This window comes from Lynx canadensis, chromosome A1 (assembly GCF_007474595.2).
Source record: "Lynx canadensis isolate LIC74 chromosome A1, mLynCan4.pri.v2, whole genome shotgun sequence".
In the NCBI taxonomy this organism is placed as follows: domain Eukaryota; kingdom Metazoa; phylum Chordata; class Mammalia; order Carnivora; family Felidae; genus Lynx; species Lynx canadensis.
This window is the reverse complement of record NC_044303.2, coordinates 80,953,747-80,979,069: the sequence shown is the minus strand read 5'-3', so window position 1 is coordinate 80,979,069 and position 25,323 is coordinate 80,953,747.

Sequence of the window (25,323 nt, the reverse complement as noted above, 5' to 3'; positions counted from 1 at the left end):
CTGAGAATGTGTGTACACAGTATCATATTTTGGACCTACTCGCGTCTTGCCCCCACACTCTAGGAGACGTGATGATTTATATGGACGTAATCAACGACAAGGGTCCCTCTCAGCACAGCTCAAATACGTGGACCACGAGGAAACTGTTACCGCGGCGTTTCTGAAGTTACAATGTGGAGCCCAGAGCCTACCAGAGCCCTCGGCCTTCGGGGACTGCCGTTTTGACTTAATGTTCAAACCTTGGCTTTCTGAATGGAATCATTCGGCATGTTACGAGAGGAACAGTACGAAACAATCTGTCCTCTGCCCACAGAACCAACGGTGACGCAGGTTCGAAAGCACCTTCATCAAGGTTAGGACCCAAAGGTGAGTGCTGAGGTGCACAGGTGAGGTTCCCAGGTAAAAGCACACCCCCAACCAGTGGCTTCTGGACCTGGTGGAGAGCACAGTCACGCTGCCCTAGGACAGGGCCCCGAGGGGGGCTGGAGGTTCTGAGCCTCCACACAGCTCAGCCTGCACAGGTTGTGGTTGACCCCCCCCCAGGGCCCCAACCTGTCCTGGCCCCCCTCTACCACGCTCACACCTGGGAAGGGGACCTCCACCCTTCTGACCTGCCGTCTGACCTTTGATCTTGGTGGCTCACTCAAAATTCAGTTCCCAGCGACGAGTGTGTGCTCAGGCAAAATCTACACAATCTGCTGTCAAAGATTGCCAGACAAATGCTCGACTTCACGCCCCATCTCAGGAGCAGGAGCAAAACTGCGGACGGGGAGGAAGCAGGGGGAAGGCATCCCGTCCAGGCTGCAGAGGTTTTGACAAGATGAAGCAGGACGCAGAGAACCCTTCAGAAAAGGGAAAATCTCGGATCTTGGAGCATACAGATGCAAATGCTATGACCCCCAAGAAACGCAGGATGCGTTCCCCGCACACACATGCAGACCCCGGCTCTGTCTGCGGCCACACCGCACGCAGAAGTTTGCCAAGTGTTCTGAGAAAGTGTGCAGGACTGAAGACCAAAGGAGGTGGGGCAGAGCCCGGAGGAAGGCACCCAGTGGCGGTAACCAATTCCCTTAAGATTACACTCTCTTGTTTATACTATTTTTTAAAACAATTTTGACTTTCACTCTTAGCAGCATTTATAACCCCCAAGATGAATATAAATATCACTATTTCTCTGCAAATACAGCCCGATTTTAAACCATTCCCATCCTTATAAACCTAATGATGATGACAAAGCACAAAAGCATACACAACACATTTGCAATATGGTGACGTTCTACGGAATTCATTTCTTACCCTAACAAAAGTAGTTCAAAAAATGAGACAGCAAACATATTTGCTTTGAACCCAAATTATTTTAAACAGGGTCTCATATTGTTTTTTCAAAGCTTATACAGGAAAAGTTTCTAACACATTTTCCTTTTACTTCTGACGACTTGATGTTTAAAAACTGGGTTATGCTGCTTGATTCAAAGATCACCTCTTCCCTTAAAGGTAACCTGCTATTTTGCCTCATTATAATAAACACCACTGTTTTTACCCCTGCAACAGTTCCCCGCTGCATTAGCATATTTTGGCTGAGGTATTGTTTTACTCTGACCTGTATAATAAGTGTCACATTAGCAAGACAACAAATCAAACGTTTGTTAATTTCCCTCGCTTTCCCACACAGCTGGCGGTGTTATCATGTCACCAGATTTTAATTAATATGATAAGTAACACTTGCAAGACAACAGCCGGATTTTTTTCCCCTCTGTGCGCGTGAGGGGCTATAAGCCTCCTCTGTGTGTGTGTGTGTGTGTGTGTGTGTGTGTGTGTGTGTGTGTGTGTGTGTGTGAGAGAGAGAGAGAGAGCGCGCGTGCCTGCGCCTGCACACACGTGTGTGCGCGGATGGAAGAAAAGGGGAGGAAACCAAGATACTCACCAGGGCCTTTTGCAACAAATGAGTCACTAAAAACATTCACAGCCCCACACAATGCTATTTCAAATCAAACTTTCATTATACCGTTTTCTTTTGCTCTTCCGGATCAAAGACCGCCACGCACCAACGCATAATTAAAATCATAAAAACACAGAATGAAATGCGCCAATTTTCATACCTGGGGTAGTCGTGTTTAAGGTTTTAGCATTTAAGAGAGATGCAATACTGCTGTCTTCCAAGAGGCTTAATTTTACAATCTCCAGCCTCCACGTGAATAGTAACAAATACATTTCTGACTTATACAGAGACCATTGTGAGTGTTTTCCATGTGCAGAGGTCTGATCGGCGCTGTTCTTGGGTAAGTCAAAAGTGCCATCTATTTGCAAAAGCCAGAAATGCAACCAAACTCAGACTGGAAAATCCTTCAGCCCGTCCCAGGCTGCAGAGACTCTGGCATCGCTAATGACAGACCCAGAAACGCGGCTGGGGGCTGGCTCTCGGGGGAAGGAAAACAACAGTGCTAAGACACATTAAGTGAAAATGAGTTTCCGAAACATTCACACTGTAAAATATTTACTGACGCTAGCGCCACAGCTGTATTTAAAACGGTTTCGGTACATTTTTTAAATAAAAACAAAGGCAGTATCTAATTTCAAATAATCCAAATACTGTAAAACGTTACCTGAGAATGAATGCATTTTACCTTTAGGTTAAAAATAGATTCATTTAATAATTTTTAAGGACATGGTAGAAATTAAGTCTATAATGAAATACTAACAGGAGAAACTCTTAAACCATTTCTGGAGAGAAAATACCAATAAGAAAAGTGGTGTTCAGAATCAGGACTCTTAATGCTTAATGCTGATTTTGAATATTCTAAAGAGAAAGGAAACCTCTTTCTCTTGGGAATGGAAGACAGAAGGCCCTTTTAAAAAGCAGAAATTCTTCCAAATCTCCTTATTGTTATTTACCGTAGCATTTTTCCTTCTGTTGCAAAATATAACATGTCCCCCAACGGATACCAAATTCTAATATTCCACCCACATAAAATTAAGCCCCAAAAGTACGATGGCACCAAATTCCCTAAAAAACAGCTTTCTCTACACATAGGATTAAGCACAGTAGCAATTTCCACATGTGTGGGAGGTCTGTCACCAGGCAAGGCCACCGAATCCAGTTACTAACTGTGCAAGGATTCAGTGCCCACCCTCTCCAGTAAAGCTGCCTAGCAAAGCCTTGGGGTGCAGACAGGTAGGTGTCTCTGCCTTCTGCCAGTCGTGCACAAGGAAGCTCAGGAGTCTGCATCAGCCGGTGGGTCCCTGGCGGGGGTTCTGAACGTGAATCTGGATGGGTGGCAGTTCCTCAGATGCCCATCCTCCTGTCCAGGCACGTTGGAGCACTAGAGGGCATGCAGGAAAGCTTGCCAAAGGGCCCATCGGGCAGAAACCAACTCCAGAGTCACTCACCTGGGAACTTGGGATGCGAGACGAGGGCTCTGGGGGCTCCCGTGAGGCCCAAGGCAGGACCTGCCATCACCCCTCCCTCCCACACACACTTAGGAATCCACCTTTGGTGGCACTGCCTTTCACAAAGGACGTCATGAGGTCCTTCTCTGGTGGGAGGAGGCAGGAGAGCCCAGAGCAGACCGACACCAACGGCTCCTTCGCATCCCAATGCCCACAGGCCAGGAAGGGGTCTCCAGAGGTCCCCTGGTCGCCCCTGACTCCACCAAGGGAGAGCCATCTAGGCTGCGGATCCGAAGCACAGGGGAAACACCAGAGAACTCCCTGTTTTCCCTGCCTCACCCCTACTGTCCTGCGGCCCAGGGGAGGAGGACAGGGCTCTTCTCTGTCTGTGCTTCCCACCCAGCTGAGGAAGGGGCTTCAGGACAGGATGGCAGCAGGAGGAGGTCCAGTGGTCAGGGCAGCGTTCACTCTGCCCCAAGAAAAACACCAGCCCAAGAGGACTCCTGAGCCATCCCCCAGAGAACTGGACCTCAGTTCCTTTTGTAAGGATGAGTCTGGTACCCAAGACGGCAAAGAAATTGTGTGGCCACAACCGTGACCAGGAGGGGCCTAGAAGTCAGGACACCTGGCAAGACCCTCCCGGATGATCACTTAGCAGTGAGGATGCCCCGACTTCCCGAGAAGCGAGGAGCTTCAGTCAATTTCCAAAGAAAAACTCGGGAAAACACATGTTTTCTCCTAACCAAACAGGGGCAGAAGAGGGCTATCGCGTGCAGTGAGCTAAAGAAGAACCAAAATGCGGCTGACTTGGGCAAAGGGGAGCAAGCACACAGAAACATCTAGCCTGGTGGCAGCAGGGCCCAGGGCCTGGCAGAGGTGAGGCTTTAAACAGGAGAGGGAGGAGGAGGGGAGAAGGGGGAAGGGAGTGCAGAGGGAAGGAGAAGGAAGGAAAAGGAAAAAAGGAAGGAAGGAAGGAAGGAAGAAAGGAAGGAAGGAAGGAAGGAAGGAAGGAAGGATAAAGGGAAAGAAGGAAAGAGGGAGGGAGAGAGGGAGGGAAGGAAGGAAGGCAGGAACGATAGAGGGAAGGAAGGTAAGAGGGGAGGAAGGAAGGAAGGCAGGAAAGAGGGAAGGAAGGAAAGAGGGAGGGAAGGAAGGGATGGATGGATAGAGGGAAGGAAGGATAGAGGAAGGAAGGAAAGAAGGCTAGAGGGAAGGAAAGAAGGAAGGAAGGAACGGGAGGAAAGAAGGGAGAAGGGAAGCATCTAATACATTAAAGCCAGAAACCGCTAGAATCTGGTCAAAGTATCAAAGTAAAAAATAACAAGATAAACCTGTTTATATTTTTAAAAAGGATTTGAAACCTATAAAGTAAATCACCCTACCACTCACCAACAACCCCAAAATCACACCCACCCCCACACACACACACACCCCAGTAGAGTAATACTGAATTCCAGAAAATCAGGACTGGTGGTGTTTTAACTGTTCTCAATATGATTATACATCTGGCTGCTCTGTGCTATTCATCTGTCCCTGTCCAGGGACGGTGGCACCAAAATCTCACAGCTGGCTCTCATGCTTCCCCAGGAGAGGAGCAGCAGGTACCAACCTTGTCTTAGGGACACAGGTCAGAACATCCATACTAATACTTGAATTTAAATGCCGGACCCTGCTGGTCATAAGACACACCATTATCTTGTGCACTACTAAGAGAAAAATGTGGCCACCTGTAACTGTGAGGTGCCATGGAGGGAGATGCATCTGATGTTTAAATTCTTCAATGTAAAAAATATTTACCTTACAATAAATTCAGTATGATAGCAAATATTTAGAAATCCAATAGAAGACAGTATCGTACCAATATGATATGCTATTAAGATTGGAGAGAGGGGCGCCTGGGTGGCGCAGTCGGTTAAGTGTCCGACTTCAGCCAGGTCACGATCTCGCGGTCTGCGAGTTCGAGCCCCGCGTCGGGCTCTGGGCTGATGGCTCAGAGCCTGGAGCCTGTTTCCGATGCTGTGTCTCCCTCTCTCTCTGCCCCTCCCCCGTTCATGCTCTGTCTCTCTCTGTCCCAAAAATAAATAAACGTTGAAAAAAAAAATTAAAAAAAAAAAAGATTGGAGAGAATTCGAAGAAAAATGTAAACGTGACATCCTACCAATTTGCTTTTCTACACATCTGGAAGGTAATTAAAATTTTAATTTTAAAAAATCTCCCACTCTAGGGGTGCCTGGGTGGCTCAGTCAGTTAAAGGTCCAACTTTGGCTCAGGTCATGATCTCATGGTTCATGGGATAGAGCCGTGCATCAGGCTCTGTGTTGACAGCTCAGATCCTGGAGCCTTCTTGGGATTCTCTCTCTCTCCCTGCCCCTCTCTCACTCTCTCTCTCTCAAAAAAAATTAAAAAATAAAAAAATGTTTCAAAATCTCCCATTCTATAAAGTGAGCCTCAAGGTTCATCCTAAGTTTCGCCCTCTGGAGTTGTCGGGGTTGGGGGGAGGGAGGCAGCAGGCACCAATGGATCATGACCTGTGGACACGGGGCCACCCCCCTGCCCTACCTATGGTAAGGGGTAAGGAAGGGCAGGTTAGAAGAAACCCGGGCAGTAGGAGGCTGCGCCACGGATTTGACTCCATTACAGTTTTTTTAGGGGCAAAGACAACAAGAAGGGAGTAGAGAAGGTGGAAGCCGCAACCCCTCCAGGCAAGGCAAATAAAGACGCCTTCCAGGGGCGCCTGGGTGGCTCAGTTGGTTAAGCGTCTGACTTCAGCTCAGGTCATGATCTTGGCAATTCATGGGTTCAAGCCCCGCATTGGGCTCTGTGCTAACAGTTCAGAGTCTGGAGCCTGCTTCCCATTCTGTCTGTCTGTCTCTCTCTCTCTCTCTGCCCCTCCTCTTCTTGTGTGTGCATGCTATCTCTCTCTCAAAAATAAATAAACATTAAAAAAAATAAAAAAAATACTCCTCCCAGTGGGCCCTGGGCCCATGCCACCCTGGGGCCCCGTCTGCGTGAGTGCCTCCTGAGGACTGCTGGGCAGCTCGCAGGAGGGCCGGTGAATCAGACAAGATAGTGAATGGTGCAGGAAAATTATGTGCTTGGTTAGGGGTTGCCTTTCTCTGTCTCTTTTTTTTTGGTTAAATTCCTGCAAAATTGTACGTGAAATGCAACAATCCCTTTGCTGTGAATAGGGCCCTTTGTCGTTTGTTAGCTGGCCCATTTGGCTGTTGCAAAAATCAAACAGGAATTGATTTTGAGGGTCTGACATGCAACCGAAGAGCACACAAGCTGCAGACAAACAAAACGCCAGGCCCAGGGCCCGCGTGCGCATCGATCCTGTACCTGGGTCAGGTGTCTGCAGCCCTAACGACAGGAGAGAGACAAAGCCTCCCTTCCCTCACACTCATGGCCTCTGGCACATGGGGTATTCTTCCAGGAGGCACCACTAGCCTTATTTTCTGTTGAGAGTTATGTTGGGTTTGTTTTTTTTAAGTCTCCCTGATCCCAAGCACTATTTATAAAATGCCCGGTGACGAAGCAGAGAGAGGGGAAGGAGGAGGAGAGAGGGAGAGGCAGAGAGCATTTCTTACATTTAACCCCAAACACCATTCACCCATAAGTAGTGGATAATAATCAGCAGAGAACCTTGCAGCCTCCCTATTTAAGCATTCTTGTTCTCATTAACAGGCCTAGCATTACTCATTACCCGACCATTCAGAGCAGCCCAGGAGCACCCGAGAAAAGGACGTTCGCCACTTGCATTATGCAACTTGCTTCTGCTAATTTTAGTGATTACCCTGGGACTGGACATATCATTAATCTCACTTCTTATGCCTAGTTTATTTCAAATAAATAGGAGGTATATTATTATCCCAGGGCTCGGGAAACGCATGCCTTCCTTGGGCCGCACTGCCAGGACTGTCTCTGGGAGGAAGGTGACAGCCCGACCTCGAAGCCACAATCACATCGGCTCAAGGTGGTTTCTGTCTGTGCCCACCGCCAACACTGCGCACATACGCTGGCGGCTTAATTTGGCTCACGTCATCTGGGAGCTACATTTTCTGAAGACACTCTCATAAATTCCTGCTCACTTCTGGAAAAACGTCATGAAAGCATGCAGAAGTATGTAAGTGGGGGGGCTGTGTAAAGATGGGTTCTCGAAATGGTTTGCAAAGTATAAATGGGTCACGAGAGACTCTGGAAACGCTCACTGTTCACTGTGAGGCCACAGAGAAAACCACAGCCAGGCACAGAGCTGCTCAGCACACACTAAATCCCCAGAGATGATTCCAGAACAGTGAGAGAGAGGCTGCCTTTCTATATCCATTCTCCCTGGATTTGCTGCAGAGAGGAAGCAGGGGGGACACATTCAAAGCGCACAAGACACGGGGAGAACGTTGCAGGAGGACAGCCGGGCCCTCCAACAGGAACACAGAGGGATGCAGCTGCCTCGTGACACTGCCCAGCCCACCCTGCGGCTGCTGCTTCAACCCCAGCACCTTCCGCGGTCAGGCACTGTGGCAGCATGGGTGGCTGCAGGTGTGAGAGGCATAGGCAGAATTCGCAATCCACCCTGGGTAAGTCATGCTCAGCCTCAGCATCCTTATCTGTAAAATGGAGGGAGTACAAAAGGTATAGGCTTCTGGGAACTGTATGTGAGAGTTGGACAGAATCTTATTCAAGTCTCGAAGAAAACCTATGAGAACCTGTTATGCTTGAACTGCACAGAAAAGAATGATAAGTTAGTGCTATCCCAAGAAAAGATCCACAGAATACGATCTGTCATTTGTTTTCAATCATCCATCCACTCACTTTTCTACCCTCCACTCATTAATCCATTCATCCATCCACCCACCCCACCCACTCACCCTTCTGTGCACTCATTCATCCACCAACCACTCACCTGCCCATCCACCCATCCATTCATCTACCCACCCACCCCTCCCCATCCAACCATCCACCCACCCACCCACCCACCACCCACTCACGTACCCACCCACTCATCCATCCATCCATCTTCCATCCATCCATCCATACACCCAACCACCCACCCACTCACCCATCCATCCACCCACCCACCCACCATCCACTCACCTACCCACCCACCCACCTATCCATCCATTATCCACCCATCCATCCATCCACCCACCCACCCACCATCCACTCACCTACCCACCCACCCACCCATCCATCCATTATCCACCCATCCATCCATCCACCCACCCACCCACCATCCACTCACCTACCCACTCACCCACTCATCCATCCATCCACCCACCCATCTTCCATCCATCCATCCATCAAAAATTTGCCGAGTAGCTCCCAAGCGCCATGCCTTGTACTCGATACCAGAGTATAACAGCAAGCAAAGCAGCCAGAGTCTTTGCCTTCGTGGAGTTTACCATCCAGTGGGATGTCCAGAAAATAACCAAATTCATATGACAAATGCAGAATTACAGTAGTGATGCTCATGCCTAAGGGAGGGAACCAGGCAAAGTGAAGTCACAAAGCGATGGCCTCATCAGGCCAGTCCAAGGAGTCTGAGGAGACTCTTCAGAGACAGAGGCCAGGCTGAGATGGGATGGAAGGACAGGGTTCACTGGGAGGAGTGAAAGAGAGGCAGGGGGATTTGAGAAGTGGAGAGCACATGTGTGTGGGCAGCCATATCATTTTCCTGTGGTCGCCATAACAAAGTATCACAAACTGGTGGCTTAGAAAACAGACATTTACCCTCTCACAGTTTTAGAGGCAATGTCTCAGATCAAGGTGTTGAAGGGTTGGCCCACTCTGGCGGCTCTTGGGAGGACCTTCCTGGCCTCTCTCCCAGCTTCTGGTGACCACCAGCAATCCTCAGTGTTCTTTGGCTTGGACCACTTGGCTGTGTCACTGCAATCTCTACCCCCATCGCCTCAAGGAGGTCTACCCGTGTATCTCCATGTCCGCATTTTTCTCTTCTTATGAGGACACCAGTCATTGTGTATGGGCCCACAACGCAGTATGACTCATCCTAACTCGATTAAATGCACAAATGCCCTACTTCCAGGTAAGGTCACAGTCACAAGTTCCAAGAGTTGGGACTTCCATGAGTCTTTTTAGGGAACACAATTCAACCCCCAAGAGCTGGATATTGAAGGTGAGAACAGCCAGAGACGAAGCTGGCGTGAGGGCAGGATGAAGACCCTCTAGGCCTGGCAGGCCTGGACAGGGCCTTGGGAAGAGAAGTTGGGGCAGGCAGTCCGGGATGCCAAGGGCGGCCTTCCGAGAACCTGCCGGTGTGCTTCCTCAGCACCCCTGTGTATGGGCACCGTGCCAAACGCTGGGAGTACACTGATCAGCAGGGCACATAACAGTCCCTGCAGCAATTCAGGAGTCCAGGGGAGACACAGGCTCAGGGGTAGAGGACCCAGTGGAGGCCTGGGAGGGGAATGGCAGGCTTGGCAGCGAGGTTGGAGGGACCGGCCGGAATGCAAGACAAGGGACTGTGTGTCGGGCTGCCTCAGTGATATGGCTATGCACGTGGATGGACAGTGGAGCTGTTCACCCACATCCCACCCTCCTGGGACCAGCCCCACTTAAGACATTCTCTGGTGGGCTGGCGCTCGAGCAGTTTCTTGTAGGACAGCAACGGTTCACATCATTGTACCATGTGGACTGTGTGTAAGATAATACCACTCTTCCTCCTGTGCAGGACGTTTCCCCAGCTCAATCCCATAAACGTGGACACAGCACATTCACCTGCGCATCCTTCCTTTCTAGTTTTCTGTGCCTAATATCATGTTTAGGCAAGTGTTATATATTCAATATTTTTCTCACAAATAGAGTTAAACATCCATCACAGATTTGCACAAGTAAATAAATAACTAGAAACCCAAGGGGAAAATAATTTCATATCTAGAAGATATTTTGCTCTTGATCTGAGAATATGATTTTGATGCTAAATGTTGCCTTTGTAATATTCTAGAATTCCATGTGGCACACTAGAACCAGGAGATATAGCACTAGTGACAGGGAGCCCTATTGTGAATTGCTATATGCCATGGACTGAATGTTTGTGCCCCCTCAAGAATTCATATGTTAAAACCTAACCCCCAAGGTGATGGTGATTACAGGTGGGGCTTTGGGGAGGTGATTAGGTCATGAGGGTCACGTCCTCATAAATGGAATTAGTGCCCTTATAAAAGCGACCCCAGAGAGCTCCTTGACCCCCTCTGCCACGTGAGGACACAGTGAAAACACAGCGGTCTATGAGCCAGGAAACAAGCTCCCACCAATGGATCTGCAGGCATCCCAATCTTGAGCTTCCGGCCTCCAGAACTGTGAGAAGTAAATTTCTATGAGAAATTTCTGTGAGAAATACAATGCCTAGTTTGTGATATTTGTTACAGCAACACAAACAGACTAAGACATACTCTCAGCAGAATTACACATAAGGGAGAAGTAAACAGCCTGAGCAAAACTTGAAGGTCCCCCAGGTACAGAGTGCATAAATTGTAGGCTACAGATTTTGTCACTTTGTTTTATTTGAAACCATTTCTGCTTATTTTGTTCTGAAACAATGTTCTGGATGGTAGAGGTTGTTGGGTAAGTGATCTCCAGGTAAGGGAGGAATGGTAGACTGCACTGGCCCTAACTCCACACGCTCTCTGAATCCACACCTGCCTCACGGTGGGCAAGGGCGTTGGGGTCCCTCCCTTGACCTTATGCCGGGCACACTGCCTGCCTTGACTAACTGAATGGCCAGTTCCAAGCCCAGACTTTAAGAAGCCTCCATGTTTCCCCGTGTTCATTTACACCCCTGCTACGGACACAAGAACACACACAGCTCGCCCATCGCTTGGGGAGCATGGACGCGGCCCAGCGTGGATCAGCCCAGCCCCAGCCAACCAACACATCTGTGAAAACAAGGCATTGCTGTTGCTACCACTGAATTTGGTGTGGTTTGCTATATAGCATCATCAAGGTAACTGCTAACCGATCCAAGAAATGATATTGTGTTATTAGATCACACATTTGTTAACTTAATTACCCCCAGAATGTATGTCTTACAGAGTATAATCCAACAGGCTATGATCTATCCCATCCCAATGGCCCACAGTGTAGGCCCTACTTCCAGAGATTGTTTTATTTGACATACTTACAGCCCCTTTACATCAATACTACTTAGTCAGAGAGAAGCTCTTTCTGATTCAAAGTGTCCTAATCAGCTCAAGTATGTTTTTTCCTTGCCTGACTCTAGATTCTAGCACATGGTAGGTGCTTAACAACATCTGTTCAGAAAAGATTCCAATTCTTCCCTCTTGAATCTCAGCACCAACTCCGTGGGCTTGTTGCTTACTTTGCCCCAGATGGAAGGCAACTAAATTCACGAACATTCTAGAAGGGCTCTGCTTGGTTCCCAAGTCCTTCTAACGACTTTTACTACCTAGTACCAAATCAGATAGAACTGAAAGCATTTTCCACTTTAGGAAATCCCAGTGTAAGCTGTTCACACCAGCTTTCTAAAAGTTCTCGAACTCCCTGAGGTGTTTCCCTCTTCAGGCCCATGAGGTTGTTATTCTGTCTGCCTGGAATATTCTCTCTACTCTACACTGACCTGGCTCCTTCTCCTCCTCTCGGGGACACCAACTACTCAACCTGAGGAAGCCTTCCCAGTCCTGGCGCCTGGTCCCCGCAGCCCTCCACTCAATTTGGAATGACTACTTTTTCTTCTCTTTTCTTTTCTTTTTTTAAATATAATCTATTGTCAAATTGGCTAACATACAGTGCATACAGTGTGCTCTTGGTTTTGGGGGTAGATTCCCATGGTTCATCGCTTGCATACGACACCCAGTGCTGATCCCAACAAATGCCCTCCTCCCTCCCCATCACCCATTTTCCCCTCACCCCACCCCCCATCCACCCTCAGTTTGTTCTCTGTATTTAAGAGTCTCTTGTGGTTTGCCTCCCTCCCTCTCTGTTTGTATCTATTTTTTTTCCCCTCCCCTTGCCCCATGGTCTTCTGTTAAGTTTCTTGAGATCCATATATGAGTGAAAACATACGATATCTGTCCTTCTCTGACTTATTTCAGTCAGCACAATACCTCCCAGTTCTTTCCACGTTGCTGCCAATGGCATAATTTCATTCTTTCTCATTGCCAAGTAGTATTCCATTGTATATATAAGCCACATCTTCTTTTCCCATTCCTCGGTTGATGGACATTTAGGCTTTTTCCATAATTTGGCTATTGTTGAAAGCACTGCTATAAACATTGGGGTACATGTGCCCCTATGCATCAGCACTCCCGTATCCCCTGGTTAAATTCCTAGTAGTGCTTTTGCTGGGTTGTAGGGTAGTTCTATTTTTAATTTTTTGCAAAACCTTCACACTGTTTTCCAGAACAGCTGCACCAGTTTGCATTCCCACCAACAGTATACGAGGGTTCCCTTTTCTCCTCATCATTTCCAGCATCTGTTGTTTCCTGAGTTGTTCATTTTAGCCACTCTGACCAGTGTCAGGTCAGACAAATCAAAACCGGTGTGGTTTTTATTTGTATTTCCCTGATAAGCAGTGACGTTGAACATCTTTTCGTGTGTCTGTTGGCCATCTGGATGTCTTCTTTGGAAAAGTGTCTCTTCATGTCTTCTGCCATTTCTTCACTGGATTATTTGTTTTTCGGGTGTTGAGTTTGGTAAGTTGTTTACAGATTTTGGATACTAACCCTTTACCCGATAGGTCACTTGCAAATATCTTTTCCCATTCTGTCGGTTGGGAATGGCTACTTTTTCTTTCAGCATCCTGTTTCGGGGCTGCCTTCCCGCAAACATGACCCAGGGCATAAGCTCAGCAGAAGCGGGACACATCCCTTTGACCGTGCTGTCTGCCACTCAGATGGACTGAGGACAGCTGAGGGAGATGGTGGGACTCTGGCTGCCAAGCCACCCACCCTGGAACGATGGGGCTGGGCCCACACAGAGAAAGGGTGTCCGTTCTAATCCCCACCACAGGTGCTCCCTGGGCGGGTCGCAGCCCAGCCCCACTCGCACTCATGCTCATGTGGGATCTGAGGCACTGAAGACCCTCAACCGTGTTGGAAAGGAAGCTGCACTGTGTTCCCCCATGCGCTCCGTCCCCGCATCCACATGCTCCCTCCAAATCCGACAGTTAGGGCCCACCTCTGCTGCGACCCCTACACTCATGCCCCCGCCCCCCCAACCGCTGACATGTCACAATCTGTGGCTAGAACCACTTATTTGCCCCATAAATAAAACAAATCAGTGAATGTGACCTTCTCACTAGTGTGTGTGTCTGTCGCCCTGTAAGAGAGCAAGCCCTTCAAAGCAAGGGCTGCATCCTGTCTTTGCAAACTATTTCACTCTCTGCCCCTCCCCCATTCATGCTCTGTCTCTCTCTGTCCCAAAAAAATAAATAAATGTTGAAAAAAAAAATTTAAAAAAAAAAAGGGGGGGCGCCTGGGTGGTGCAGTCGGTTAAGCGTCCGACTTCAGCCAGGTCACGATCTCGCGGTCCGTGAGTTCGAGCCCCGCGTCAGGCTCTGGGCTGATGGCTCAGAGCCTGGAGCCTATTTCTGACTCTGTGTCTCCCTCTCTCTGCCCCTCCCCCGTTCATGCTCTGTCTCTCTCTGTCCCAAAAAAAATAAATAAACGTTGAAAAAAAAAAAAAAAAAAAACTATTTCACCATACTCATAGAATGACAGGAAAACCTTCTCAGGGCTCCCCGGCCCAGTTAAGAAGCTTCAAAGTGACCCAGAAGCACAGAGAGTCTGAGAAAGGCCACGTCATGTGGGTCTAAAGCCCTTGGAAAGGCCTTTGTGTGAACCTGGGACAGCCAGTGGCCATCGGCTTCTCCCTGGGCCTCAGTTTCCTCTTTGAAAATTGGGAGTTGAGTGCCGTTCCTCGAAGGGTAGAGAACCTGGTACACTGTCCAAGGCAGCCTCCGTGTGGCCGCTGCTGCGGTTGGGAGGGTGCGTCCATACTCTTGGTCTAGGGCAGCGCGTCTACCGCAAGGTGCCTTGGGGGTAGGTCCCAAATCTGTGGTGGACCCCTGCTCTTCCTGCTTTCCCCAAACCCACGCTTCTGGTGATGGGAGGTGAAAGGTGACAAACCTTGCGACCACATCTTGACCACTCTAGGGTATAAGATGGTTTGAGTCGGGCCAGAATTTTAGCGTCAGAATTTAGATGTGGCTCCTCCAAACGTGGTAGGCATTCAGCCACTGGGGTCAGTGACTAGAAAGGCAGACTCTGGGCCTTCTGGATCTAGCCTCTCTGGATCTGCTAGGTGTTCTAACTGAGTCCACATAACGAACAGCAGAAACGCCTTGGCCCCTAAAGAAGAACAAAGGATACGTCACCCCGGAGAGACATGTCCTCCCTTAGGATGAAACCGAGGCCTTGCCCGTAGACCTTCCTCCGTCCGGGGATGCCAAACACTGGTTTCAGGTGCAAACACAAAATGTAGGTGTTCACATACCTACAAGAAATCACACGAGCCGTGCAGGGGGGCGGAAATTCCGCCCCTAGGGATGGGCCAGCGGGAACGGGAAGGCACGGCGAGTCTTGCGGATGATGTCTATGGCCTAAGAGGCGACACGGTGGACTACCGCGTGCGGGCTGCGACATGCACGGCAACCTTCACTAAACAGCCGTTTCAAAATTATTCACCTGCCTCTGCCGCATCCCAGGGCATAACGTGATGTCTGTCCTCATCTGCCAACCCCACACGGTGTGTTTGCTCAGGCGCTGCCCAGTGCTACCTCCCGAGCCACCGTGCCCAGCCATCTCGAAGCCACACAGTGACCTGGCTACACTCGCTCCCTGAATGGCCCTGACGGAGGCGCGAGGCTGTGAGACGCATTGTAAGAAACGGCTTTGCCCAGAAGAGACCAGACCGAGCTGCCGCTTCCCACGGCTGACTTGAGTTTCTCAAAGAGCCAGCCGGTGAAATACAGGAGCTTTTCCTCTGGAACTTTCCGGGGTGGCCACCCTGCCGGCGCGGCTGAGTCACCAGACGCCTTCAGGAGCGAGTCCAGAGTTGCAGGCCACATGCTGAAGGCCTCTGTGCCCCTGGGGCGTTCCCGCTCTCCTTCCTCAGCGTCCTTTCTCAGGGGGCCAGACGGGCATCAACCTCAACCCTCGGCAAACCTGAGGCAGAGCTGAGACATGTCGGGGTTGGGGGAGGGGGGACAGGCCCCAGGTGAGCCACCCCCAACCAGGTGACCACACCGAGCACAGACCGGGAATCCTCCTGTGAACCGAAGGCCTTGCCAGGACCTGGGCAGCTTCCACGGACTGCAGCCCCAGAGAATCGGCCAGGGAGCCGCCGCCAGCTCTGCAGGGGAGCACAGGGACAGCGGCAGCGCGAGTCCCGCTCGAGCACACAGCCAACGGGTACGGGCCCTCCCCAAGCAACTTCCTGGTGATGCCAAGAACCAGGCGGTGGCCTGTGCAAGTGTGCACGCGTGCACAGCACTCCCTAAGTCGCCACCAAGCTCCGACCCCCTATGCCCGGCCCACAGCTGCCCCGGCACAGAGGTGACAATGTGCTTCTCACCGTCCACTCGCGGTGATGTGGGGAAAAGGGAAGGCAGGACCGTGTGAGGTTCTAACTGAGCACACGTCACTTAGCGTTTCTATGTTCCAGGGAGAGCAGGTTATAAATGACAGCTTTCATTTGCCGTCCTCTGTGGAAACTTATCCACAAGACTATGAGACCTCATACTTATAAATAATAATCGCATGCCAGGCCCTGCGTCTGTCATCAGGACAAACTGTAATGCCAGCATCGCTAGAATCCTCACCTGACAGGTGAGTAACGTCGCACTGGAGACGTTACGGCAATGGGCTGACTTAGACCCTCTCCGCCTGACCCCGCAGCCCTGAGACAGAGCCCAGGTAGCCCGGGTTTAGCGCCCTGTCCCTTAGCCGCGGTCTACTTTCTCTGCTGCACCTGAGAAAGCCGCTCTCCCTGTCTGTCACACGATGCTGAATGGGAATCGCCGGTGGGAGTGTTTGGCCTGAGTGCCGAGACCGTTCCTTCCGGCAGGAGGGGCGGAGAACCCCCACCACTCACCACCCTCCATGCCCACAGGTCCACCTTCAGCCAAAGAGACTATCCTACATAGAAAAACAAGGGGTGGAGGAGAGGGTACGCTGCGGGGGGGGGGGGGGGAGCACGGATGGAGGGAAGCAGGCTCACACTGTCCCACATGCCCCCCTACCCCTGCAAAGCACAGCCCACCGGAGAGGAACCCCCGGAGGAAGGGTGAGCGAGTGCTGGGATGGCTGCCCCCCACAGCTCCAGCGCGGCCAGGCACCCGGCCCACCTGGTGGCACCCTGGTCAGCGGGCCGAAGTCAGACCCCCGGCTACAGAAAAGCTTCGGCCTCTCCGCCCCATCCTCCTCTCCGCCCCGGTGTGCGAGCAGCTGGACACTTTCCAGGCCAGCGAGGCAGGCTGCACTGGGAGGGCAAAGGAGCAAAGGCACTGGAGGGAAGAGTCAAGTGTCCAACTGGACAAGGCCGAGGCCAGGCTTCTGGCAACAGAGAGGGACCAGGAGCCACGGGATGTCTTTAAATATTACTAAGGGATAGGCCTGGAAGACTGCCGCTGAAAGGATTAACTGGAAAAACTACACATCGTGTAAAAGTAGTCCAAATCTTAAAACAGCGCCCCAAAAGAATGACTCTACCGTGTCGAAGCAGCTACTGAATACAAAGTTCATCGGAAGTGCACTACTTTATTGGTATTCCAAAATATACAAATACATGTGTTTCCTTTAAGAAAAGCAGAACAAAAAAGAAAAAAAAAAAAAACCAGCATTGACCTGAGACGAAAAGTTATGCACAAAAAGAACAGCATTATACCTGCTCGTGTGTGCATGAAAAGAATACTTTCTGCTAAGCCAGGGGACAAAAGGCAGAGATTGGAAAATATCCTTTCTTTTAGTCAGAAGTGTCTGAAAATGGCCATTCGCCACCTTTGCCAGTTTCGGCTCTGCTGTTAACACTGGAAATTGAACCGTAATCCTTGAGACCATTAGACTCTCCAGACCATCCCTCGGTGGAAGCAAGCCATTATCCAGCGTGAGTTTAGAGGCATTTTTGCGTTCTTCCCGGTGGAGGAACAACCGCCTCTCAAAAGTCACTTAAAAGTAGACGTTAGCGTGAAAAGAGCTTTACGGGCTCTGGGGCTCGGCCAGGCCTCAGGCCCCTCCACCACCCACCAGACCATGGCCAGTCGGGAAGGCTTTCGAGGGGGAGGACGGAGCCCCAGGTATGTTTTCTCTGAGGGCATCAAACCCGGCACAGCTTCCTCTTGAGAACCCCGTCCTCATGCCCCCTGAGGACACAAGCAGGGTGAGCTTGCCAGCTGCCGTGAGTTTTGGTCCCCTTTGCAGTTTCCTTCATTGGAACATAAATCCCTCGGAAGCTAAATTATCCTTCACCGAGTATTCCACACACTAGTACCCCTCACACACTCATCCCTCAGACCTGTATCTCCCACACAGGCACCCCTCACACTAGTGTCCCTCACACCCTCACATGCTCCTGGTAGCCATGGGAAGGGACAGGAAGCCAAGAGCAGTCAAAAGTACAACGCTCAATGCAAAAACCCAAAGTGGGTGGGGGCTTTCAACTTGAAATGCACGGGGTGAGGAAGCTTCATTGATCACTTCAACTCAACCCCACTTACGGAGAGCCCAGGCCTGCACAACTACACGAAGCACACAGAGCGGCTCGTCACAGAGTGGCCACCCCGTGATTTACACAGAGGGTAAATGCAAGCCATTTTGTGTTAGTGATTACCAAGAGATGATCAAAATGGGCATAAGGAAAGAGCAATTAATTCAGCCTCAGAGAGGAAATGACAGTATAGAGTCGGGGAGAAAAGAGTTCCAGAAAAGGTAATGGTGTGGAAAAAGTGTGGATGCCTGTTATTGAACAGGATGCCTTCTCACCTTCAAAAATACAGAATAACATGTCAAAGGGAAAATAAACGTCCCCCTCTTTAAGTTGGCTGCCAAGAAAAAAGAAGAAGGTCCATTCTCTGAAAAACAGGCTACACAGCACAGGTTCCTGGGTGCCTTTATCAAGGTCTAGCTTATTACAAAGTCTTACTTGAACCTCAGCAACTTAATTCTCTTAGAGAGCTCTAGGCTAACACAGCCCTTCCTCAGATGAAATTCTCAGCAAATAATGACATAACAGATATATCTGGGGCAAGGCAACAGATTGGCATCTTTTGAACATGAAATTTATGGAGATTGTCCTTAGAGGGATACCTGGGTTTATCAAGTGAAGTGCTGACATATACTTTAGGCAGTTGCCACCTGAAAGATCCTTCTAGAAATCCCAGCACAAACTGAAAAATACGCAGTCATGAGCTTATTTGGTGATATAAAGAGGCATACTCTAGAAAATGCTGATTCTAGAAAAAAGTTTTATCGCCACAGTGCTTACCACCCGTGCACCAGGCAGTGCACGAGGTCCTGGACACGAGCTCAGCCCGCAGTCTCAAGGTCCAGTGGGGGTCAATGCAGATTGGCTTTTTGGGCCACACTCTAAAATCATGGGGGCACTCAACATTTTTCCCTGAGGAAGAGGAACTCTGAAATGCTCACAGACCTCATAGAGTCTGGAAGACACATAACAGGAACATGTTTGATACGGCATGTTTTGTCTCTCACAGCGTGTGACCAGAGGGCCAAAATCTGCATAGCTGAGCCTCCACAGAAACAAGGACTCATCAATTTGGAGGTCACTGTGGAATCCGAGAGGGAGTGATGTGCCTGGGAGTGGCTACATAGGCCCAAGACAAACAGGAATAGGCAGAAGAAAGCAAACGGGAGACAGAAGGGCTTGAGGAGATGTGAGTGCAGTTGGTTGTGGGAAAAGTTTCCAGAACAGGGAGTGTTCTAAAGTTTCAGGTGAGGAAAGAAGTTGAGTAAGATGTTGTAATGAGCAGTGGCCACGTTGCAGGGAGTTGAGGAAACGGAGGGTGGGAAGTGGAGACAGCTCTGAATCATTCCGGAGGAGAAAGGAAGGCACGGTGCGCCCCTTCACCCATCCGCAGACTCGACAAGGATCTACTGAGAACATTGCCCCACGCGGGACCCGGTCAAAGTGCCGGGGTGCTCGTGTCCTACTGCTACCATAGCAAACTGCCTCAAGTTCAGCGGCTTAAAGCAACACCAGTTGATTCTCTCACAGTCTGGAGGTCAGACGTCCAACACGGGTCTCCGGGACTCGCGTCAAGGTTGGTTGCCTTTTCCAGGTTCCACACGCCTCGGCTCGTGGTCCACCTCCTCTGTCTCCATAGACAGCCACGTTGTGCCTGTGACCCGTCCTCCACCACCACATCTTTCTCTCTGACTGAAGCCAGGAAGGGGCCCTGTGGTTAGACTGGGTCTCAGGGATCATCTGAGTCATCCAGGATGGCCTCCACCCTGTCCCCTTTGCCAGGGAGGGTGGCACTTTCCCAAGCTCTGGAGACTGGGCTGGGGACACGAGCACAGCCTGCTGGCGCGGAGCACAGCTCACGTGGCCAACCGCAAACTGCGGCCACAAGTGTCAGGAACCTGTGGAGACCACAAGCCGAGAGCTGGGGGGCAGCCTGAAGCCTCCTTCTGGGAGAGCCGAGAAGCCAGGCCGTGCTGGCGTGGAGGGAGGCAGATGGGGTGGGTGCCTGGGACTGACGGCAAAGGCTTGGGCTTGCCATCGGGGGAAATGAGAGCCGCTACGCGGAGGGTAGGAAACGGCAAGGCTGGGCAGGATGGCCTCGTGGAGGCCACGGGCTGTGTGCACAGCGGTGACGTTCTCTAGCAGCCGAGGCACTGCTCAGGCTGGGGACAGAGGCGATCGGAGCCTGACAGCGTCGAGGGCGGGGGTGACACAGTGGGACACAGTGGTGCCAATGAATTGTGGGGCCTGGTGACAATGGTCAGATACATCAGGCAGTCCAGGCCAGCCAGAGAGGGGCAGAGAGGCAGCAAACAAGGGTTGTCCGGGTGGGGCTGAAGTCGGCCACGGGCGTCACTGTGTCAGAGCAGAGTTAGGCTTTGTTCCCAGGGTGTTCCAACGGGCCTCGTGCCTGCTCTCTGGGGTCTCAGGTGAGCGTGGTGGTCGCACACACATGGGCACACGCACGCCTGGGCATGAGCACGTGCACAGGGTGTGTGAGGGCGGGTGTGTGCACGTGAGCGTCGGTGTGCCTGCAGGGGTGCACAGGTGAGTGTGTGCACATGCGTTGTGAGCGGATACACACAGGAGCCCGGGGAGGGCAGGCTGGGGGGAGGCCAGGCCTGTCCTTCGCTTAGGCTCAAGGCAAGGAGAGGGCGCAGCTGAGGGGCGGCTCTGAGGGGAGAACCTCCTTCCCGGGAGGGCTCGGCCGAGCCACGCGACAGTGCGGAGATGACGTCTGCAGAAGCGCACACACGTCTTGCTTTATTCTGGCCAGGTCCTGCTCGAGGCAGGAGGAGCGGTGCCCATGACACTTACACAGTGCTTGACCTTCTTGATCTTGGGTGTCAGGCAGGGACGATGGTAGTGATGCAACAGATGCTGGGACTCTCTCCAAGAACAGTGCCGACTCCCCCCCAGTCTGGTGTGCAGTTTGGGGGTACGCGAGGGGCCCAGGCCTGGCGGCTGTGCGAGTCTGCTCTCCGCACAGCGAGTGGGAGAGTGCAGGCACCCAAGGCTGGAACCGTCACGTTCAAGGCATCAGTCACCACACGTTTGCAGACGCTCCAGTGGTGACGCAGACTCCGCCTGGTCCCCCAGGGGTCGCCGTGTGTCACGGCAAAGGGCAGGACGGACAAGGGTCTGCTCTACCATGGTGGACAAGCCCCAAGCCTGCCACAGGCTTCCTGTCCCTGGAGCCCAGACACGACTCTGCTTCACAGGCCTCGACAGTGTCCACACCATCCACCTCTCCTCCTCACTCCTCCAGGACGAAGGGACGCTGTCAAGACATGTGGCCCATCACAGCTGGGACCCCACGCCTAAAACAGTGTCCTGCCCAGAGCAGGGCTCGAGAGATCCCGTCAGGAACTCTGAAGCGCCCAGTATCCTGGAGTAGGGGAGTCGGTTCCAACTATATCTTGAAACTCTTCCTTCGCCTCCTTTCGCAGAGCGCTCACCAAAGCTCCGGCGCAGCCAGCGTGCCCCCGACGACAGCTCCCGCGCCTCGTGTTGCCGCGACCCCACTCAGGCTTGAAGGACAGAAGAGGGAGGAAATGGCAACGACTTCGGGCTCTAAACCCCAATTTCTTAAATGTCGTCTCAGTGTTGCGAGACCCACTCTGTGACATCATTCGATGCGTGTCTCAGTGGAGCGTGCACATAACGTCCCATCTGTCACAGAAAGCCACCCAGCTCCTGGACCCTCCCTGCCGGCTGAGCTCAACAATGAGGTGGAGGGTTTCATCACATCTCCAATGTTTTACACAAGCTTGACTTAGAAGGGAGAAGTCCCCCCATATTTTTGGTCTGATTATCAGAGGGAGATGGACAAAGGACTGATAAGAGCCACTCAAGGAGACACCGCTCTCGTGTGTAACAGCCCCTCCAATCATCAGACGCTACTAAACGATTATTGATCCCGCTCACATCGGGTGATAACTGAGCATTTTCCACTTCTTTAAAGTGCTGTTAGCTAGAGACTCCAGTCAATGAAAAAGCAGCAGATTTCCTTTAAAACACAGCTCAATACAATAAATAGCACACACTGAAAGTTCAGAGTTCTTTAATCTCAGTGAAACAAATAACTACCCAGCACAAACATACAGACTGCTAGCTGCTAAATGCTTTATTACGAAACTGGCACCCAAGGAGGTCATTTAATATGTAACCTTCGCTACCACTCACAGACGCACTGACAGAAGTGCAGTCACTCCATCTGCTTTTAGTGGTTTCAAAACAGGGAGAGAGAGACGGGGTGGGAAGTGGGGGTGGTAACCCCCAGTGACGGATGTCAACCGGCAGAGTGGATTCTTACAACCTCTGGCAACACCCTTCTGGCCCTGGAGCAGTAGATACTGTTTCTGCGTGGGCTTTCAGGAGGCACAAGGCGGGTGAGGCCCATTGGGTGCAGTGCGGGCCAAATAAACATCTCCGGGAGGCCCTTGTCACGAAAGATGCTGATCTGTGCGACTCCTTCTCTCCCGGGTGTCTGGTTCGGCAAGTGGACAAATGGGTGCCATTCTCCAGATGCACCAAGCTTTTGGTTGTGGGTCCAGGGCAAAGTCCAGAACATAAAACCAGGAAATTGACTAATAAGGGAATCAGCGGTAACTACGGGACTAATCTCTTTGTGCCATCTGTAGTTTAACCAAGGGCTGACCACTAAGGCTTGGGGGTCAGGTCAAATGACCTGAGAAGTCAATGGAAAGTGGTTTCCGTTATTTAGTTTGACATATTTTTTCCCCAGTGTGGTTTCACGTTTTATTGTATAAAAAGCATGGAATTTCTTCACACAAAGGCATCACCCTCACTCGGGGGCAGGTTACTGGGCTCTGTGGAGCCCTGTGTCCTTGGCTCACCCACCCAACCGCTGGGCATGTGGTAATCAGTGTTCTGTGCAGAGAGGAGCTGTGGTCGGTGAGAACAGCCCGGACGGTCCCTCGAGAACAAAGGCAGAATAGAAGTCAGGGCTCTGAAAGGAAGGCAGGATGTGTACTGAGGCTAGAAGGATGGTGTGGAGTGGGACTCAAACGAATTTAAGTTGCCCAGACTGCCTGATTCTCCCTTTGTTAACCCAGTCAACACATGTATTTGTCGGAGAGTCCCAAAAAGTTCACGCCTAATCCTGTAGCTGAGTGGTGAAGCTAACCGATGAGAACACGGAGGAGGGTAGAGGAGCAGAGTGTGAAGGCACAGTCTCGGCTCGGGCGTCCAGAAGGCCCCTCCGGAGGGGGTCACTTGTGCCAAGCCTTGATGGGGCAAGTGGCAGGTGCTGGAGTTGGTACACAGCGGACAGGGGACGGCGGGAGCAGTGCCCAGGAATGCATGGAGGGGCTGGGTGCTGTCTCCAAGGGCCCACAGGCTCACACAGATATCTGCACTCCTTCGTTCCCAGCAGTATTCACAATGGCCAAAAGTGGAGGGGACCCAAGTGTCCATCGACAGAGGACGGAATAAACAAATATGTGGTCCATCCACACCATGGAATGTTACTCAGCCTTAAAAAGGAAGAAGATTCTTAGGGGCGCTTGGGTGGCTCAGTCGGTAAGCATCCAACTTTGGCTCAGGTCATGATTTCACGGTCTGTGGGTTCGAGCCCCGTGTCGGGCTCTGTGCTGACAGCTCAGAGCCTGGAGCCTGCTTCGGATTCTGTGTCTTGCTCTCTCTCTGCCCCTCCCCCACTCACACTCTGTCTCTCTCACACAAGTAAATAAACATTAGGAAACAACAAAAAAAAAAAGGAATAAGATTCTGACACACATTTCAATGTGGATGAACCCTGAAGACATCATATTGAATGAAATAAGCCACACCCCAAAAAACACAACTATGTGATTCCACACAAAGGAGGGACCCAGAGTCATCAAATCCACAGAAATGAGAAGTAGAACGGAGGCCATCAGGGCTGGGGAGGGGGTAGGGAGCTGGTGATTAATGGGAATAGAGCTTCCGTTTGGGAAGATGAGAACGTTCTGGAGATGGACGGTGGAGAGGGCTGCACAGCGCACTGGGAACGTGCTCGATGCCGCTGACCGCACATCTACAATGGTGAGGATGGTTAGTTTTATGCGCTGCGTGTTTTAGCACAATTAAAACAAAAGAACCTTCAGGCAATCTGGGGTGGTAAGAGACCACGCAGGAAAGGGAGAAGGGCTCTTTCATTACGTTTGGATTGAGCATCTTCTACAAGACGTAGGTGGGAGGAGGCAGGTCATGGCGACTCTGCGTGGTTAAAGAATGGCTGACTTCTTATGGGGCGCCTGGGTGGCGCAGAGTCGGTTAAGCGTCGACTTCAGCCAGGTCACGATCTCCGCGGTCGTGAGTTCGAGCCCCGCGTCGGGCTCTGGGCTGATGGCTCAGAGCCTGGAGCCTGTTTCCGATGCTGTGTCTCCCTCTCTCTCTGCCCCTCCCCGTTCATGCTCTGTCTCTCTCTGTCCCAAAAATAAATAAACGTTGAAAAAAAATGTAAAAAAAAAAAAAAAAAAAAGAATGGCTGACTTCTGACGGAGGATGGATGGCGGAGGCCAGCTGGTGAGCAGAGAGCTCAGCCACCTCTGGGCTCTCAAAGAGGACGACACCCTGTGCTCGAGCAACAGCACAGAGTCCTTGAGGAGGCAGGGTCAGAGGCTGTCAGCAGAGGTCCCAACACATACGTGACCTACATGCCAAGGGCTTCCTATGTGCCAGGCTCTGGTCCCCCCAAGCGGACGGCACAGCAAGAGAGACAGACAGCCGTGCCCCACGGACACAGAGACGAGGAAGGAGGCTATTGCGGTTAACAGGTGCACGTGCTCCAACGGGGCAGGGCCAGCGGCTATGGGAGCCTCCAGGAAATAGATGCTGTGCGGATTTCCGGCAGTCAACATGCAGAGACAGGAGGGAACCACATTCCAGCACCACCTCCCCACGCCCTGAAATTGGAGACCTCAGGTGCGTGGTTCGCCGTTTGTGTGTTCGGTTTCCACTGACCTCTGTAAGACTTTTAAACCTTTGAATGTGACTGCCTCTAGGTTGGCAATGCATCCTGTACTTGGCCGCGGTCTTCCATAATCCTGCAGCCATCTGTTAACAGTCAGAACCTAGGAGAAGCAATGCTGCATTTGAATCCTGACGGTCTGCGGTGGGGAGGGAACATACAAGAAAAGGCTCTAAGTAAAAGCTTTCTGCACCGTGGGGTGGGAGGGCACAGCTGTCAGAGACAGCACCATCTCCAATTACCCGTTCCTCAGCAAAGGCAAAGGAGAGATGGGGCAACCCCTTCAG